Source organism: Dioscorea cayenensis, chromosome 18 (assembly GCF_009730915.1).
Source record: "Dioscorea cayenensis subsp. rotundata cultivar TDr96_F1 chromosome 18, TDr96_F1_v2_PseudoChromosome.rev07_lg8_w22 25.fasta, whole genome shotgun sequence".
Lineage (NCBI taxonomy): Eukaryota > Viridiplantae > Streptophyta > Magnoliopsida > Dioscoreales > Dioscoreaceae > Dioscorea > Dioscorea cayenensis.
Genome location: NC_052488.1, coordinates 296201 through 311972, shown reverse-complemented (window position 1 = coordinate 311972; position 15772 = coordinate 296201).

Sequence of the window (15772 nt, the reverse complement as noted above, 5' to 3'; positions counted from 1 at the left end):
GCCTGGGCCTGGGCCTGGGCCTGGGCCCTGGGCCCGGGCCTGGGCCTGGGCCTGGGCCTGGGCCTGGGCCTGGGCCTGGGCCTGGGCCTGGGCCTGGGCCTGGGCCTGGGCCCTGGGCCTGGGCCTGGGCCTGGGCCTGGGCCTGGGCCTGGGCCTGGGCCTGGGCCTGGGCCTGGGCCTGGGCCTGGGCCCAGGGCTGGGCCCTGGGCCTGGGCCTGGGCCTGGGCCTGGGCCTGGGCCTGGGCCTGGGCCTGGGCCTGGGCCTGGGCCTGGGCCTGGGCCTGGGCCTGGGCCTGGGCCTGGGCCTGGGCCTGGGCCTGGGCCTGGGCCCTGCAGGCCCTGGGCCTGGGCCTGGGCCTGGGCCCTGGGCCTGGGCCTGGGCCTGGGCCCTGGGCCCTGGGCCTGGGCCCTGGGCCTGGGCCCTGGGCCCTGGGCCTGGGCCTGGGCCCTGGGCCCTGGGCCTGGGCCTGGGCCTGGGCCTGGGCCCTGGGCCTGGGCCTGGGCCTGGGCCCTGAGGCCTGGGCCTGGGCCTGGGCCTGGGCCTGGGCCTGGGCCTGGGCCTGGGCCTGGGCCTGGGCCTGAGGCCCTGGGCCTGGGCCTGGGCCTGGGCCTGGGCCTGGGCCTGGGCCTGGGCCTGGGCCTGGGCCTGGGCCTGGGCCTGGGCCTGGGCCTGGGCCTGGGCCTGGGCCTGGGCCTGGGCCTGGGCCTGGGCCTGGGCCTGGGCCTGGGCCCTGGGCCTGGGCCTGGGCCTGGGCCCTGGGCCTGGGCCTGGGCCTGGGCCTGGGCCTGGGCCTGGGCCTGGGCCTGGGCCTGGGCCTGGGCCCTGGGCCTGGGCCTGGGCCTGGGCCTGGGCCTGGGCCTGGGCCTGGGCCTGGGCCTGGGCCTGGGCCTGGGCCTGGGCCTGGGCCTGGGCCTGGGCCTGGGCCTGGGCCTGGGCCTGGGCCTGGGCCTGGGCCTGGGCCTGGGCCTGGGCCTGGGCCTGGGCCTGGGCCTGGGCCTGGGCCCTGGGCCTGGGCCTGGGCCTGGGCCTGGGCCTGGGCCTGGGCCTGGGCCTGGGCCTGGGCCCTGGGCCTGGGCCCTGGGCCTGGGCCTGGGCCTGGGCCTGGGCCTGGGCCTGGGCCTGGGCCCTGGGCCTGGGCCCTGGGCCTGGGCCTGGGCCCTGGGCCTGGGCCTGGGCCTGGGCCTGGGCCTGGGCCTGGGCCTGGGCCAGGCCTGGGCCCTGGGCCTGGGCCTGGGCCTGGGCCTGGGCCTGGGCCCTGGGCCTGGGCCTGGGCCCTGGGCCTGGGCCTGGGCCTGGGCCTGGGCCTGGGCCCTGGGCCTGGGCCTGGGCCTGGGCCTGGGCCTGGGCCTGGGCCTGGGCCTGGGCCTGGGCCCTGGGCCTGGGCCTGGGCCTGGGCCTGGGCCTGGGCCTGGGCCTGGGCCTGGGCCTGGGCCTGGGCCTGGGCCCTGGGCCTGGGCCTGGGCCTGGGCCTGGGCCTGGGCCTGGGCCTGGGCCTGGGCCTGGGCCTGGGCCTGGGCCTGGGCCTGGGCCTGGGCCTGGGCCTGGGCCTGGGCCTGGGCCTGGGCCTGGGCCCTGGGCCTGGGCCTGGGCCTGGGCCTGGGCCTGGGCCTGGGCCTGGGCCTGGGCCTGGGCCTGGGCCCTGGGCCTGAGGCCCTGGGCCTGGGCCTGGGCCTGGGCCTGGGCCTGGGCCTGGGCCTGGGCCTGGGCCTGGGCCTGGGCCTGGGCCTGGGCCTGGGCCTGGGCCTGGGCCTGGGCCTGGGCCTGGGCCTGGGCCTGGGCCCTGGGCCTGGGCCTGGGCCTGGGCCCTGGGCCTGGGCCTGGGCCTGGGCCTGGGCCTGGGCCTGGGCCTGGGCCTGGGCCTGGGCCTGGGCCTGGGCCTGGGCCTGGGCCTGGGCCCTGGGCCTGGGCCTGGGCCTGGGCCTGGGCCTGGGCCTGGGCCTGGGCCCTGGGCCTGGGCCTGGGCCTGGGCCTGGGCCTGGGCCTGGGCCTGGGCCTGGGCCTGGGCCTGGGCCTGGGCCTGGGCCCTGGGCCTGGGCCTGGGCCTGGGCCTGGGCCTGGGCCCTGGGCCTGGGCCTGGGCCTGGGCCTGGGCCTGGGCCTGGGCCTGGGCCTGGGCCTGGGCCTGGGCCCTGGGCCTGGGCCTGGGCCTGGGCCTGGGCCTGGGCCTGGGCCTGGGCCTGGGCCTGGGCCTGGGCCTGGGCCTGGGCCTGGGCCTGGGCCTGGGCCTGGGCCTGGGCCTGGGCCTGGGCCTGGGCCTGGGCCCTGGGCCTGGGCCTGGGCCTGGGCCTGGGCCTGGGCCTGGGCCTGGGCCTGGGCCTGGGCCTGGGCCTGGGCCTGGGCCTGGGCCTGGGCCTGGGCCTGGGCCTGGGCCTGGGCCTGGGCCTGGGCCTGGGCCTGGGCCCTGGGCCTGGGCCTGGGCCTGGGCCTGGGCCTGGGCCTGGGCCTGGGCCTGGGCCTGGGCCTGGGCCTGGGCCTGGGCCTGGGCCTGGGCCTGGGCCTGGGCCTGGGCCTGGGCCTGGGCCCTGGGCCTGGGCCTGGGCCTGGGCCTGGGCCTGGGCCCTGGGCCTGGGCCTGGGCCTGGGCCTGGGCCCTGGGCCTGGGCCTGGGCCTGGGCCTGGGCCTGGGCCTGGGCCTGGGCCTGGGCCTGGGCCTGGGCCTGGGCCTGGGCCTGGGCCTGGGCCTGGGCCTGGGCCTGGGCCTGGGCCTGGGCCTGGGCCTGGGCCTGGGCCCTGGGCCTGGGCCTGGGCCTGGGCCTGGGCCTGGGCCTGGGCCTGGGCCTGGGCCTGGGCCTGGGCCTGGGCCTGGGCCTGGGCCTGGGCCTGGGCCCTGGGCCTGGGCCTGGGCCTGGGCCTGGGCCTGGGCCTGGGCCTGGGCCTGGGCCTGGGCCTGGGCCTGGGCCTGGGCCTGGGCCTGGGCCTGGGCCTGGGCCTGGGCCTGGGCCTGGGCCTGGGCCTGGGCCTGGGCCCTGGGCCTGGGCCTGGGCCTGGGCCTGGGCCTGGGCCTGGGCCTGGGCCTGGGCCTGGGCCTGGGCCTGGGCCTGGGCCTGGGCCTGGGCCTGGGCCTGGGCCTGGGCCTGGGCCTGGGCCTGGGCCTGGGCCTGGGCCTGGGCCTGGGCCTGGGCCTGGGCCCTGGGCCTGGGCCTGGGCCTGGGCCTGGGCCTGGGCCTGGGCCTGGGCCTGGGCCCTGGGCCTGGGCCTGGGCCTGGGCCCTGGGCCTGGGCCTGGGCCTGGGCCTGGGCCTGGGCCTGGGCCTGGGCCTGGGCCTGGGCCTGGGCCTGGGCCTGGGCCTGGGCCTGGGCCTGGGCCTGGGCCTGGGCCTGGGCCCTGGGCCTGGGCCTGGGCCTGGGCCCTGGGCCTGGGCCTGGGCCTGGGCCTGGGCCTGGGCCTGGGCCTGGGCCTGGGCCTGGGCCTGGGCCTGGGCCTGGGCCCTGGGCCTGGGCCTGGGCCTGGGCCTGGGCCTGGGCCTGGGCCTGGGCCTGGGCCCTGGGCCTGGGCCTGGGCCTGGGCCTGGGCCTGGGCCTGGGCCTGGGCCCTGGGCCTGGGCCTGGGCCTGGGCCTGGGCCTGGGCCTGGGCCTGGGCCTGGGCCTGGGCCTGGGCCTGGGCCTGGGCCTGGGCCTGGGCCTGGGCCTGGGCCTGGGCCTGGGCCCTGGGCCTGGGCCTGGGCCTGGGCCTGGGCCTGGGCCTGGGCCTGGGCCCTGGGCCTGGGCCTGGGCCCTGGGCCTGGGCCTGGGCCTGGGCCTGGGCCTGGGCCTGGGCCTGGGCCTGGGCCTGGGCCTGGGCCTGGGCCTGGGCCTGGGCCTGGGCCCTGGGCCTGGGCCTGGGCCTGGGCCTGGGCCCTGGGCCTGGGCCCTGGGCCTGGGCCTGGGCCTGGGCCTGGGCCTGGGCCTGGGCCTGGGCCTGGGCCTGGGCCTGGGCCCTGGGCCTGGGCCTGGGCCTGGGCCCTGGGCCTGGGCCTGGGCCCTGGGCCTGGGCCTGGGCCTGGGCCTGGGCCTGGGCCTGGGCCTGGGCCTGGGCCTGGGCCTGGGCCTGGGCCTGGGCCTGGGCCTGGGCCTGGGCCTGGGCCTGGGCCTGGGCCTGGGCCTGGGCCCTGGGCCTGGGCCTGGGCCTGGGCCTGGGCCTGGGCCTGGGCCTGGGCCTGGGCCTGGGCCTGGGCCTGGGCCTGGGCCTGGGCCTGGGCCTGGGCCTGGGCCTGGGCCTGGGCCTGGGCCTGGGCCTGGGCCTGGGCCTGGGCCTGGGCCTGGGCCTGGGCCTGGGCCTGGGCCTGGGCCTGGGCCTGGGCCTGGGCCTGGGCCTGGGCCTGGGCCTGGGCCTGGGCCTGGGCCTGGGCCTGGGCCTGGGCCTGGGCCTGGGCCTGGGCCTGGGCCTGGGCCTGGGCCTGGGCCTGGGCCCTGGGCCTGGGCCTGGGCCTGGGCCTGGGCCTGGGCCTGGGCCTGGGCCCTGGGCCTGGGCCTGGGCCTGGGCCTGGGCCTGGGCCTGGGCCTGGGCCTGGGCCTGGGCCTGGGCCTGGGCCTGGGCCTGGGCCTGGGCCTGGGCCTGGGCCTGGGCCTGGGCCTGGGCCTGGGCCTGGGCCTGGGCCTGGGCCTGGGCCTGGGCCTGGGCCTGGGCCTGGGCCTGGGCCTGGGCCTGGGCCTGGGCCTGGGCCTGGGCCTGGGCCTGGGCCTGGGCCCTGGGCCTGGGCCTGGGCCTGGGCCTGGGCCTGGGCCTGGGCCTGGGCCTGGGCCTGGGCCTGGGCCTGGGCCTGGGCCTGGGCCTGGGCCTGGGCCTGGGCCTGGGCCTGGGCCTGGGCCTGGGCCTGGGCCTGGGCCTGGGCCTGGGCCTGGGCCTGGGCCTGGGCCTGGGCCTGGGCCTGGGCCTGGGCCCTGGGCCTGGGCCTGGGCCTGGGCCCTGGGCCTGGGCCTGGGCCCTGGGCCTGGGCCTGGGCCTGGGCCTGGGCCTGGGCCTGGGCCTGGGCCTGGGCCTGGGCCTGGGCCTGGGCCTGGGCCTGGGCCTGGGCCTGGGCCTGGGCCTGGGCCTGGGCCTGGGCCTGGGCCTGGGCCTGGGCCTGGGCCTGGGCCTGGGCCTGGGCCCTGGGCCTGGGCCTGGGCCTGGGCCTGGGCCTGGGCCTGGGCCTGGGCCTGGGCCTGGGCCTGGGCCTGGGCCTGGGCCTGGGCCTGGGCCTGGGCCTGGGCCTGGGCCTGGGCCTGGGCCTGGGCCTGGGCCTGGGCCTGGGCCTGGGCCTGGGCCTGGGCCTGGGCCTGGGCCTGGGCCTGGGCCCTGGGCCTGGGCCCTGGGCCTGGGCCTGGGCCTGGGCCTGGGCCTGGGCCTGGGCCTGGGCCTGGGCCTGGGCCTGGGCCTGGGCCTGGGCCTGGGCCTGGGCCTGGGCCTGGGCCTGGGCCTGGGCCTGGGCCTGGGCCTGGGCCTGGGCCTGGGCCTGGGCCTGGGCCTGGGCCCTGGGCCTGGGCCTGGGCCTGGGCCTGGGCCTGGGCCTGGGCCTGGGCCTGGGCCTGGGCCTGGGCCTGGGCCTGGGCCTGGGCCTGGGCCTGGGCCTGGGCCTGGGCCTGGGCCTGGGCCTGGGCCTGGGCCTGGGCCTGGGCCTGGGCCCTGGGCCTGGGCCTGGGCCTGGGCCTGGGCCTGGGCCTGGGCCTGGGCCTGGGCCTGGGCCTGGGCCTGGGCCTGGGCCTGGGCCTGGGCCTGGGCCTGGGCCTGGGCCTGGGCCTGGGCCTGGGCCTGGGCCTGGGCCTGGGCCTGGGCCTGGGCCTGGGCCTGGGCCTGGGCCTGGGCCTGGGCCCTGGGCCTGGGCCTGGGCCTGGGCCCTGGGCCTGGGCCTGGGCCTGGGCCTGGGCCTGGGCCTGGGCCTGGGCCTGGGCCTGGGCCTGGGCCTGGGCCTGGGCCTGGGCCTGGGCCCTGGGCCTGGGCCTGGGCCTGGGCCTGGGCCTGGGCCTGGGCCTGGGCCTGGGCCTGGGCCTGGGCCTGGGCCTGGGCCTGGGCCTGGGCCTGGGCCTGGGCCTGGGCCCTGGGCCTGGGCCTGGGCCTGGGCCTGGGCCTGGGCCTGGGCCTGGGCCTGGGCCTGGGCCTGGGCCTGGGCCTGGGCCTGGGCCTGGGCCTGGGCCTGGGCCTGGGCCTGAGCCTGGGCCTGGGCCTGGGCCTGGGCCTGGGCCTGGGCCTGGGCCTGGGCCTGGGCCTGGGCCTGGGCCTGGGCCTGGGCCTGGGCCTGGGCCTGGGCCCTGGGCCTGGGCCTGGGCCTGGGCCTGGGCCTGGGCCTGGGCCTGGGCCTGGGCCTGGGCCTGGGCCTGGGCCTGGGCCTGGGCCCTGGGCCTGGGCCTGGGCCTGGGCCTGGGCCTGGGCCTGGGCCTGGGCCTGGGCCTGGGCCTGGGCCTGGGCCTGGGCCTGGGCCTGGGCCTGGGCCTGGGCCTGGGCCTGGGCCTGGGCCTGGGCCTGGGCCTGGGCCTGGGCCTGGGCCTGGGCCTGGGCCTGGGCCTGGGCCTGGGCCCTGGGCCTGGGCCTGGGCCTGGGCCTGGGCCTGGGCCTGGGCCTGGGCCTGGGCCTGGGCCTGGGCCTGGGCCTGGGCCTGGGCCTGGGCCTGGGCCTGGGCCTGGGCCTGGGCCTGGGCCTGGGCCTGGGCCTGGGCCTGGGCCTGGGCCTGGGCCTGGGCCTGGGCCTGGGCCTGGGCCTGGGCCTGGGCCTGGGCCCTGGGCCTGGGCCTGGGCCTGGGCCTGGGCCTGGGCCTGGGCCTGGGCCTGGGCCTGGGCCTGGGCCTGGGCCTGGGCCTGGGCCTGGGCCTGGGCCTGGGCCTGGGCCTGGGCCTGGGCCTGGGCCTGGGCCTGGGCCCTGGGCCTGGGCCTGGGCCTGGGCCTGGGCCTGGGCCTGGGCCTGGGCCTGGGCCTGGGCCTGGGCCTGGGCCTGGGCCCTGGGCCTGGGCCTGGGCCTGGGCCTGGGCCTGGGCCTGGGCCTGGGCCTGGGCCTGGGCCTGGGCCTGGGCCTGGGCCTGGGCCTGGGCCTGGGCCTGGGCCTGGGCCTGGGCCTGGGCCTGGGCCTGGGCCTGGGCCTGGGCCTGGGCCTGGGCCCTGGGCCTGGGCCCTGGGCCTGGGCCTGGGCCTGGGCCTGGGCCTGGGCCTGGGCCTGGGCCTGGGCCTGGGCCTGGGCCTGGGCCTGGGCCTGGGCCTGGGCCTGGGCCTGGGCCTGGGCCTGGGCCTGGGCCTGGGCCTGGGCCTGGGCCTGGGCCTGGGCCTGGGCCTGGGCCTGGGCCTGGGCCTGGGCCTGGGCCTGGGCCTGGGCCTGGGCCTGGGCCTGGGCCTGGGCCTGGGCCTGGGCCTGGGCCTGGGCCTGGGCCTGGGCCTGGGCCTGGGCCTGGGCCCTGGGCCTGGGCCTGGGCCTGGGCCTGGGCCTGGGCCTGGGCCTGGGCCTGGGCCTGGGCCTGGGCCTGGGCCTGGGCCTGGGCCTGGGCCTGGGCCTGGGCCTGGGCCTGGGCCTGGGCCTGGGCCTGGGCCTGGGCCTGGGCCTGGGCCTGGGCCTGGGCCTGGGCCTGGGCCTGGGCCTGGGCCTGGGCCTGGGCCTGGGCCTGGGCCTGGGCCTGGGCCTGGGCCCTGGGCCTGGGCCTGGGCCTGGGCCTGGGCCTGGGCCTGGGCCTGGGCCTGGGCCTGGGCCTGGGCCTGGGCCTGGGCCTGGGCCTGGGCCTGGGCCTGGGCCTGGGCCTGGGCCTGGGCCTGGGCCTGGGCCTGGGCCTGGGCCTGGGCCTGGGCCTGGGCCTGGGCCTGGGCCTGGGCCTGGGCCTGGGCCTGGGCCTGGGCCCTGGGCCTGGGCCTGGGCCTGGGCCTGGGCCTGGGCCTGGGCCTGGGCCTGGGCCTGGGCCTGGGCCCTGGGCCTGGGCCTGGGCCTGGGCCTGGGCCTGGGCCTGGGCCTGGGCCTGGGCCTGGGCCTGGGCCTGGGCCTGGGCCTGGGCCTGGGCCTGGGCCCTGGGCCTGGGCCTGGGCCTGGGCCCTGGGCCTGGGCCTGGGCCTGGGCCTGGGCCTGGGCCTGGGCCTGGGCCTGGGCCTGGGCCTGGGCCTGGGCCTGGGCCTGGGCCTGGGCCTGGGCCTGGGCCTGGGCCTGGGCCTGGGCCTGGGCCTGGGCCTGGGCCTGGGCCTGGGCCTGGGCCTGGGCCTGGGCCTGGGCCTGGGCCTGGGCCTGGGCCTGGGCCTGGGCCTGGGCCTGGGCCTGGGCCTGGGCCTGGGCCTGGGCCTGGGCCTGGGCCTGGGCCTGGGCCTGGGCCTGGGCCTGGGCCTGGGCCTGGGCCTGGGCCTGGGCCTGGGCCTGGGCCTGGGCCTGGGCCTGGGCCTGGGCCTGGGCCTGGGCCTGGGCCTGGGCCTGGGCCTGGGCCTGGGCCTGGGCCTGGGCCTGGGCCTGGGCCTGGGCCTGGGCCTGGGCCCTGGGCCTGGGCCTGGGCCTGGGCCTGGGCCTGGGCCTGGGCCTGGGCCTGGGCCTGGGCCTGGGCCTGGGCCTGGGCCTGGGCCTGGGCCTGGGCCTGGGCCTGGGCCTGGGCCTGGGCCTGGGCCTGGGCCTGAGGCCTGGGCCTGGGCCTGGGCCTGGGCCTGGGCCTGGGCCTGGGCCTGGGCCTGGGCCTGGGCCTGGGCCTGGGCCTGGGCCTGGGCCTGGGCCTGGGCCTGGGCCTGGGCCTGGGCCTGGGCCTGGGCCTGGGCCTGGGCCTGGGCCTGGGCCTGGGCCTGGGCCTGGGCCTGGGCCTGGGCCTGGGCCTGGGCCTGGGCCTGGGCCTGGGCCTGGGCCTGGGCCTGGGCCTGGGCCTGGGCCTGGGCCTGGGCCTGGGCCTGGGCCTGGGCCTGGGCCTGGGCCTGGGCCTGGGCCTGGGCCTGGGCCTGGGCCTGGGCCTGGGCCTGGGCCTGGGCCTGGGCCTGGGCCTGGGCCTGGGCCTGGGCCTGGGCCTGGGCCCTGGGCCTGGGCCTGGGCCTGGGCCTGGGCCTGGGCCTGGGCCTGGGCCTGGGCCTGGGCCTGGGCCTGGGCCTGGGCCTGGGCCTGGGCCTGGGCCTGGGCCTGGGCCTGGGCCTGGGCCCTGGGCCCTGGGCCTGGGCCTGGGCCTGGGCCTGGGCCTGGGCCTGGGCCTGGGCCTGGGCCTGGGCCTGGGCCTGGGCCTGGGCCTGGGCCTGGGCCTGGGCCCTGGGCCTGGGCCTGGGCCTGGGCCCTGGGCCTGGGCCTGGGCCTGGGCCTGGGCCTGGGCCTGGGCCTGGGCCTGGGCCTGGGCCTGGGCCCTGGGCCTGGGCCTGGGCCTGGGCCTGGGCCTGGGCCTGGGCCTGGGCCTGGGCCTGGGCCTGGGCCTGGGCCTGGGCCTGGGCCTGGGCCTGGGCCTGGGCCTGGGCCTGGGCCTGGGCCTGGGCCTGGGCCTGGGCCTGGGCCTGGGCCTGGGCCCTGGGCCTGGGCCTGGGCCTGGGCCTGGGCCTGGGCCTGGGCCTGGGCCTGGGCCTGGGCCTGGGCCTGGGCCTGGGCCTGGGCCTGGGCCTGGGCCTGGGCCTGGGCCTGGGCCTGGGCCTGGGCCTGGGCCTGGGCCTGGGCCTGGGCCTGGGCCTGGGCCTGGGCCTGGGCCTGGGCCTGGGCCTGGGCCTGGGCCTGGGCCTGGGCCCTGGGCCTGGGCCTGGGCCTGGGCCTGGGCCTGGGCCCTGGGCCTGGGCCTGGGCCTGGGCCTGGGCCTGGGCCTGGGCCTGGGCCTGGGCCTGGGCCTGGGCCTGGGCCCTGGGCCTGGGCCTGGGCCTGGGCCTGGGCCTGGGCCTGGGCCTGGGCCTGGGCCTGGGCCTGGGCCCTGGGCCTGGGCCTGGGCCTGGGCCTGGGCCTGGGCCTGGGCCTGGGCCTGGGCCTGGGCCTGGGCCTGGGCCTGGGCCTGGGCCTGGGCCTGGGCCCTGGGCCTGGGCCTGGGCCTGGGCCTGGGCCTGGGCCTGGGCCTGGGCCTGGGCCTGGGCCTGGGCCTGGGCCTGGGCCTGGGCCCTGGGCCTGGGCCTGGGCCTGGGCCTGGGCCTGGGCCTGGGCCTGGGCCTGGGCCTGGGCCTGGGCCTGGGCCTGGGCCTGGGCCCTGGGCCTGGGCCTGGGCCTGGGCCTGGGCCTGGGCCTGGGCCTGGGCCTGGGCCTGGGCCTGGGCCTGGGCCTGGGCCTGGGCCCTGGGCCTGGGCCTGGGCCTGGGCCTGGGCCTGGGCCTGGGCCTGGGCCTGGGCCCTGGGCCTGGGCCTGGGCCTGGGCCTGGGCCTGGGCCTGGGCCTGGGCCTGGGCCTGGGCCTGGGCCTGGGCCTGGGCCTGGGCCCTGGGCCTGGGCCTGGGCCTGGGCCTGGGCCTGGGCCTGGGCCTGGGCCTGGGCCTGGGCCTGGGCCTGGGCCCTGGGCCTGGGCCTGGGCCTGGGCCTGGGCCTGGGCCTGGGCCTGGGCCTGGGCCCTGGGCCTGGGCCCTGGGCCCTGGGCCTGGGCCTGGGCCTGGGCCTGGGCCTGGGCCTGGGCCTGGGCCTGGGCCTGGGCCCTGGGCCTGGGCCTGGGCCTGGGCCTGGGCCTGGGCCTGGGCCTGGGCCTGGGCCTGGGCCTGGGCCTGGGCCTGGGCCCTGGGCCTGGGCCTGGGCCTGGGCCTGGGCCCTGGGCCTGGGCCTGGGCCTGGGCCTGGGCCTGGGCCTGGGCCTGGGCCTGGGCCTGGGCCCTGGGCCCTGGGCCTGGGCCTGGGCCTGGGCCTGGGCCTGGGCCTGGGCCTGGGCCTGGGCCTGGGCCTGGGCCTGGGCCTGGGCCTGGGCCTGAGGCCTGGGCCTGGGCCTGGGCCCTGGGCCTGGGCCTGGGCCTGGGCCTGGGCCCTGGGCCTGGGCCCTGGGCCTGGGCCTGGGCCCTGGGCCTGGGCCTGGGCCCTGGGCCCTGAGGCCTGGGCCTGGGCCTGGGCCTGGGCCTGGGCCCTGGGCCCTGGGCCTGGGCCCTGGGCCTGGGCCTGGGCCTGGGCCCTGGGCCTGGGCCTGGGCCTGGGCCTGGGCCTGGGCCTGGGCCTGAGGCCCTGGGCCCTGGGCCCTGGGCCTGGGCCTGGGCCTGGGCCTGGGCCTGGGCCTGGGCCTGGGCCTGGGCCCTGGGCCTGGGCCTGGGCCTGGGCCTGGGCCTGGGCCCTGAGGCCTGGGCCTGGAGCCTGAGCCCTGGGCCTGGGCCCCAGGCCCTGGGCCTGGGCCTGGGCCCTAGGGCCCCAGGCCCTGGGCCCTGGGCCCTGGGCCTGGGCCCTGGGCCCGCAGGCCCTGGGCCCCCTGGGCCCTAGGCCTGGGCCCTGAGCCCTGAGCCTGGGCCCGCCCTAGGCCTGGCCCTGGGGCCCTGGGCCTGGGCCTGGGCCTGGGCCCTGGGCCTGGGCCTGGGCCCTGGGCCTGGGCCTGGGCCTGGGCCTGGGCCCTGGGCCCTGGGCCCTGGGCCTGGGCCACTGCCTGGCCCTGGGCCGGGCCTGGGCCTGGGCCCAGCAGGCCTGGGCCCTGGGCCTGGGCCCTGGGCCACAGGCCTGGGCCTGAGCCCCTGGGCCTGGGCCTGGCCTGGGCCTGAGCCCTAAGGCCTAGCGCCCTGCCTGGGCCTAGGCCTAGGCCCTGAGGCCCTAGGCAGTTTTAAACGGAAAACAAATTTATTTTTTGTATGATTTAAAAATTTTCATTAAAACCAACCTAACTGAATTACCATTGTTTTAATAAAAACCTAAGTTGAAAAGATATTTGAAATTTAATTTTTATTATTATTATTTTGTATTTTGATTACATATTTATGCATATAATAATAATAATAATAATCCTCTCGTTTCTCCTCTCTCTTTCTCTCTCTCTCCTCCGCTCTCGCTCAGGTTGTGGGCGCAGGAGCTGCGTGCCGCCGCCTCCTCTTTCTCCTTCCTGCTTCTTCACTTGCTTGCCGCTGCCTTTTCTGTTCGAGAAAGGCGTCACCACCGCCTCCTCATCTTCAAACGGGCATCACCTCTGCAACGAGGAAGGCTCGTGAAATCACATCAGGTATCTTGGTTTCTCGTCTTTTGAATCAGATTCTACTCATTTTGGTTGAATTCCTGGACTTGTTGCAAATCTCACTAGATTCTTCTTATACATGAATTACGTTTGATGCTAAATTGCAAGTTCCTTCTCTGCATAGATCTGGTTCGATCTCAGAGGTTTGAACATCTGATTGGCCTGAGCTTGAAGAGATTTTGTTCGCAAGATTAATCAATCTCCGATGTTTTGGCCTTTGCATTGACAAGATGAGGAACCCTATTTCAGATTGATCTCGTAACTTGGCAAGAAATGGTTGGGGTATTGGATTCTAATGCCTTGTTCAACACATTCAAAATATCACTCTGCATTCATGGGTTCTAGAATAAGGATTTAAATTTGTATTTCTGTTTTGTGTATGAAATCATACAATTTCAAGGAAGAAGATCAGAACTTGAGAAAAGACTGACAAACCTTGAATGCCTTTAATTCCACTGTACATTCCATCTTCATGCTTTTGCCTGAGGTTGCAAAGTCTTCTGGTACATCCAAGCTTTTCCCCAAATTGCCCCATTGAACCTGAGTCCTAAACCCTAAAACCCCAAACTGCAAACCCCAAGCCTTAGGCCCTAAAACCATTGGTTGCCCCTGATGATTTTGTGATTGTTTTTGTGGCATTTTAAGTTTGATATTTTTTTCTCTTATTTATGAATTCATGTTTTATTTAATTTATTTCTATGTTATGTTTCATTCTTAATTGAGATGAAGCTTCTTTGAATCACTAATTGTATTAAAATTTAGTCTTTTTACAAGTAAATTTTCATTTAAATCCTTATTAAAATATATATTTTTCTAAAATTAAAAAAAAAATTCCACCATAGTATCTAGTTTTAACTTATGATCAGTGTAAAATAAAGTTATTTATATAAATTGAGGGTGACGTGAGTAGTGAAACTGCATTGTTCAAATTAGGTTTTTTTTATTAAACATTATTCAGATATAATTAAACTATATAGGTTTATCAAATGTTATAATTTATATTAAACAACTAGTCTTTGACCTTGACAATGGTTTCCAATTTGCTTGTGGGTAGGGTCCAATTTTTGAAAAATTTGTGAATTCCTATGCTAACAAAACCACCATATCCATCAGTATCTGAATTCATTTTGGCTATTTAAGGTTTTGAGCAATCCCAAATGGCGAAAAGGAAGAAGAAAAGTTATTTGTAATGCCTACCTTAGCTTTTTTTTGGACAGCATGGTTGTGGAAGAAATAGCCAAGGAGATCATGGAAGTGTCATCTTACATTGTAAAGGTTTTACTCCTGTTAGAGGAGATAATTCCCAGAATAGACCTTTAGGCTATCTAAATAATCACCCAAGTGTTAATCAGGGCAAAATAATTACGCAACTTCTCGAGGACAACCATCACGCTTATCCCTCATCACTACTAAAAATAATAGTAAAGTTTCTTGCCAAAATATGTGGTCAAGCAAATTATATGGCTCTTGATTGTTGGTACACATTTGATTATTTTTATTAATTTGAGGAGTTAGCATAAGTCGTTATAGTTCACCATCATTGATTCACCATCATTAGTTTGCTTAATTTGTGTGTTAGGCTCACACACATATTATATATATATAGTGTTTGTTTGAGTTATACCCATAAAAACAACTTTCTCAATGCCACAGAGATTACATATTTACATATGAACTTTATGTTGTTCAGACTAAATTTAAAACTTTGTATATTATTGTAGGGCAATTCCCTTTTTGTGGAACCTTTTGAATAATCGCTTCCTAGGGTATGTTGTACCTTCAATGTCTCTATGTTTAATGGTTCAATTTCCCAATTCCCATATAGCATTTCCAAATGAATAATATTCATTCCTGAAGCTTAAGTCTGTCAAATGAATAGTGACTCATTTGGGTATCAAATTTTTTCACATAGCTTTATGAGTTAACTCATGCATTGGTAAACATGTGCTAGTATGATCCTGCATCCGGTTGAGATTTTCTACTTATATGATCTTTTAAACTTGTATATATATGATGATTTTACTTTACTTTTCTCCAAATACTGCACCAATATTTAAAGAGATGCATCCCACCCCGATGGGATGGATTTCCTTTTCCTCAAAGCAAGAAGAATATGTATTCATGGGCATCAACCACTAATTTTTTGGTTTCTTGAATACCACCTTGGTTTTATTTATAGTGGTGCATTATTGTAATTTCCTAGCTAAATCACTAATAATTGTTTGTGGGTGGGATAAATTTGAAGTTGGTTAGTCGGTTGCTTAGTTGAATTGAATTTTCTATTTGAAGTTGACCAAATCAAACAAAATTAAAATAAATATTGCAAGTTCAAAAATAGAATTTTCTAATTAATGATGGGTGTTTATTAATATTGATTAGGATTTTGGGTGTCACTTTTCCATGTTGTCTTTCTTTTTTTATGGCTCAGTTTGGTTTTTCTCTTGTTTAAGAAAGGTATTGTCGGTAAGAAGTCTTGTTATGTCTTGGATAATGAATAATAAACTAATTTATGGGCTTAAAATCTGATGGCCTTTTCACAAATGTGAACATAGCCAAGGGGGTTATGACAAGAAAACACCTTGAGCGCATGTTACAACCAACACATTTCCAAACACAATTATCTTTACAGATTTAAGAATAAACAAGAATGGATATTTGAAGATTAATATTATCAATGATTGTGAATGTGGGGTGTCCCTGACAAGGTTTTCACACAAGTCACTTAAAAAAAAATTTCCTATAGGCTATATCAAAATAAAGATGCTTTCTCTCTCTGGCAAAGCTCTAGAGTTGTTCTTATGTTCTTCTCTTGTATTGATCTTTGCCTTCCCAAGATAGGTGTTTCGTACTTCAATATGAATTATAAGTATTGGACAATGGTGGTGCCTAGTGACAAACATTTATGCATATACATTTAAAATGATTATGGTACTTGCTTTTTTTTTTAGAGGATGCTTGTGATTGTTAATTGAATTCTCATGTCATGAAGATTTTGTAAATGACATATGACACCAAAAATGTTAGCTTGATAAACAAATGCTGGAAATGCTACTTCTTTTTTATGTGTATATTCACAATAGCTTGCTGGTTAAATGTTGAAATTGTTACATCCATCACATAGGTAGCAATGAGCATAATTGGTCTTCTCCATTGTTTGGGGTTCGAGGTGTTAGTGTAATTTTATTAAGGTCTGCTCATTTAATTTTACACATCATCATGATAGTTTCTACTTATTGTTGCAGGTTAAATGTTAATTGTATAATCTCTACTGCAACATTTGATTAACATGGAGATTTATGTTTATGGTTGTAATGCTTTTCAATTGTTAACTAATGACTACTTGAAGATTGACACAATTTAATCTTTGTTCTTGACCACAACCTAATGTGTACAACCAGCCATATTTCATTTGTATTTTGTACTATAAGATTTAATAATTCAATCATCATGCTAATTAGCTTGTGCTCCATATATAGATGCAATATTGCATGTGGAATAAATTAACTACATAATCTTTTTAAGTACAAGAGTTGTTATATTAGATTATTAATTGAGGACTACTTAGATATTTAGATAACTTAATCTTTGTTCTTCACCATAAGTGAATGTGTAAAACCAGCTATATTTCCTGTGATCTGTTGGAAGATTCAATAATTTAGTCGTCATGCTAATTAAATTGTAACCTGTATATGGATGCAATACTAGACACGAATAAGCTAACTACATAATTCAATAATTTAGTCGCCATGCTAATTAACTTGTGATCCATATATAGATGGGATACTTGACACGAATAATCTACTTAAGTAATCA